Source organism: Leopardus geoffroyi, chromosome X (assembly GCF_018350155.1).
Source record: "Leopardus geoffroyi isolate Oge1 chromosome X, O.geoffroyi_Oge1_pat1.0, whole genome shotgun sequence".
NCBI classification, from domain to species: Eukaryota; Metazoa; Chordata; class Mammalia; order Carnivora; family Felidae; genus Leopardus; species Leopardus geoffroyi.
Window position 1 is genome coordinate 34,439,927 of NC_059343.1, and position 3,601 is coordinate 34,443,527.

General features: G+C 51.4%; 1 long non-coding RNA gene across 1 annotated transcript; it reads left to right on the forward strand.

Annotated features, from left to right (window-relative positions):
• Positions 1-1,065: 1,065 nt before the first annotated feature.
• LOC123594891 lies at positions 1,066-3,601 on the forward strand. Its single transcript, XR_006710925.1, has 3 exons — positions 1,066-1,265; positions 1,429-1,634; positions 1,742-3,601. It is a non-coding gene; the product is annotated as an uncharacterized LOC123594891 (long non-coding RNA).

Here is a 3,601-nt window from a genome sequence, read left to right on the forward strand (position 1 = left end):
TGGTGGAGGAGAACGCAGCCTCAAAAGCCTGTTGTTTCCAGCAAGTATCTGGCTAATTTATTTCAAAAGGTTTTGCTTCTATGAAGTTTAATAGAGTTGATGAGTATTAAAGGAATCATTTAATCTTTATTTGAATGTGAGCAGTAAATGTGTTTTGGAGATTATATTCATTCCCCAGTGACTCCAAGTGCTTTCCCATTCCAAAGCTGATTTTCATCCATCAGAGCAAAGGGTTTGCAGCTCCGTGGAGTTGTCTGAATGAGAAGCAGGCGTTCCAAACAGAGGGTGCCGCTTGGCCTCATCTCGAGCAAGGTGGCAGAGCTTCCTTCTGGGCGCAGGGACACACCCGCGGGCGTGCGGCCATGTGGCTCCACCCCGGCCCCGTCTATTCCTGTCCTGAGCTGTTCCCGAATCGGAACGAGGCTTCGCGTCTCTGTAAAGCAGCCTTCAGAAGCCCAGGACTTAGAGACAGGTCTGTCTCCCCTCCGCAGCCTGCTGGCTCTTCCACTTTACTGCACCAAATGGAAGGTCAGCCACATTCGCTAAAGGTGAAGCTGCTAAGATCTGTCTGGGGAGGCATTTCACCAAATGAATTTTAATAGCTTGGAATCAGGTTAAACTCATGAAGAAGGAAGGAAGGGAAGGCTTACTTGGTATCGAATGTGTAATACTACATTTTTACAGCCTGTAAGCACTTGGGATGTGCATGTTGCTTCGAGGGCGGGAGGAATCTGTGCTTCCTGCCAAGAGCAATTCGGTCTTTGGCCCAGCAGCAGCCAAGGGAAGCCTCTCTGGGTGGGCAAAACATTCCCAAGTCGGGGCAGAACGCTGATGGGCTGGTTCCACAATTAAGTATATCTGGAGTCCAATAGTGGGGTGTGAAGGGCAAGTTGAGGAGGAGGAGAGGTGGTCAGAGGTTTCCAAGGGGGTTAGGTGGGCCTCACACCTTCCCGCACTGGGTCTCTCATGCTCACAGAACCCTCTAAAGTGTGCCCCACGCACACAGTGAGCCTTGTCTTCTCAAATGGGAACACGTAGAGAGGAGAAAAACCTGGCCAAATTCCAGTCCCAGTTGGGATCAGAACCCAAACCTTTCTGTTACCCAACATGTGCTCTTTCTCAGACATGGCACCACCTGCTGACCAGAAGTGAGACCTAAATTCAAGGTCAGCTCCAGCACTAGGTGGTCTTGACTAAGTCACTTACTCCGTTGGACACCAGGTCCATCAGTGCAATGGGAATGATAACGCTGCTTTATATACATGGTAAGATTGTCATGAGGAGCAAATGCACGTGAACGTGCTTTAAAGGCAACTAAGTGCTATTCAGATATAATTATTTGTCATTTATGGATAATGGTGATCATGAAGACAACCATGATGGTGACCACTGTGTCACCAGAGACACCTAATCTATGAACACTTCCAGGAGGGATGCCAACAGCACAAAGGTCTCTGTGGAGAAAGCCACGGGGCGAAGTATTTGGCAACTGCTGCTAATCGAGTAGAAGGACGAAGCCAGACGCCAGACAATCAAAGGCAGTGTGGAATAGGAGGAAACGCAGACATGTTCGAGCATTCTAGCGGTGAATTCGGACCAAGAAGCAAGAAAGAAGGCTGTCGTGGAGGGGTCACGTGGGTCAGAGGCCCGCAAAGCAGCAAAGGAGGGGGGCAGGGGAGAAGCGGGACGGGCCCCGGGCCCTGAGCAGCAATGAGATCACAGCGTCTTTGTGAACTGTCAGTTGCAGGTCGTATTTCTGAATGACGAGCCAGTAGCTTTCTGCTGAAACCACGGGGGCCTGCTCTGGGACGAGCCCCCGGCTGCCGGAGTACGTGCAGGTGGGGTCTTACAATATTTATGGACTTCAGACGCATGCCCTCCGGAGCTCCAGGAGGCGAAAGCACATTCCAGATGCATAAAGGCTGAGTATCCCTGCGTGAAACGCCACGGGAGGCCCCGGTCTCAGCGGAGGCCGGGTGGGTGCCGGTGGAGATGAGGAGTCCAGAGCCTGAGGCCAACCGGCTTCGGGGCAGGCACCCTCTGGGGCGACTCCTCCTGTGGCTCTTGGCAGAAAAACCGCAGAGAGACCCTTCCCTGAGGGGGTTATTTAATTTTCTCGTCACATTATTTAACGCGACCACTGTCGCGTACTCCTGTGGGAGCACGAGTATAGCTGTCTGCTGGCTCTTTCCCTCCCCTGTTAAAGGCTGAACTCCTTCGGGTGACAGAAATAGGTTACCCTTGTTTCGGAAGGTGCTAGAAGTAAATCCAGCACTTCATCGGTGTTCGTTATACAAAAGGCGGCTTGTTCTCCGTGGCTGGGGTGACTGCAGTGCCTTTGGCCCCAGACCTTGGTCCCGGGCCTTTTGGCAAAGAGGGTTTACAAAGGAGTGACTGTAATGAAGGATAAAAGGCCACAGTCTGCTGAAGGTGAAGGGGTAGAGAACAGCAACTTTTGTGTCCTCGGGGCCAGGAAGAACCACCTGGGGCTTCTCGGGTGTGAGTTTAATCTGCCAGTGACTGTGATAAGGCATCCTTTTTCCGGACACGTTATCTGTCGCCACACCACACGGACCCTCACCAGCTGACAGGATAGCAGGGGCCATGCAGAGGCTGGGAGGGGGACGCCGGGAGAACAGAAATCAGGCATTTTGCCAGTTAAGACAACGTCGGCTTCTGGTGGGTAAACCAGAGGTGAAAGCAGGGCACTGGGGCGGCTGGTTCGCCGTGAATGAGGTTCCTGCCCACCTCAGAAGTGGGCAGAACACCCCAGGCGGCACTTCTCACGGAGGAGGGAGGCAAGAGGCAGTCCTAGCAGATGCGGGGACAGCCTTTTTCCTGTGAATTCAAGCTATGTGGCGCTCTCAATGGCAGGCCCCAAAGAAACAAATGATACTTTGAAGCCTCGACACTGAAAATATTTCTTCTGCAACCACGGAACGGAACAACAGGTGATCTTAGGAGGCCCTTAAGAGTCATTGAGCTCAATGTCTGTGTCTGAACAACTTGGAGAGTGAGGGGCAGAGACCCCAGCTCTCAGCTTCTGGAATCCAGGCCATCTTTCCACTGCACCCTTGCGTCTGCTCTAGGCTGTAGGGCGCTTTTGAGGATACACGTAGAAAAGCAAACCGCAGCCGTGGTTTCATTGTGTAATAATAACCGTATTAGCTGAGTTCTTCCAATGGCTGTGACTTTGAGAAACTCCTGACAATGTTCTGCTCCTCAAGGTCGGGAATCTGTGCATATTTTTTCCTCCCGAGATCTGTTGCTCAGGTCCCATGTATACAATATGGATCATCCTTCTAGTGAATTCCTCTTTCTGCCCCAGTTCATTCCTGTGGCTTCTACTTGAAGAACCCTAACTGATACCCTCGCGTATGTCGCATTCATTCATTCATTCATTCTTTCACTCACCGTTTATTTAGCACCACCACCTGCTGGGCACAGATATCAGTACCGATGAAACATGACTCCTGTCTTCAAGGACTTCAAGTTTAATGGGGAAGAGATACAAGTAAGAAGAAAGGCAGCAGCGCAGTTTGTAAGTGCATGCCAGGGAACAGGAAGTGAAAGCAGCTGAGACTCCATGGAGTCAGGGAAG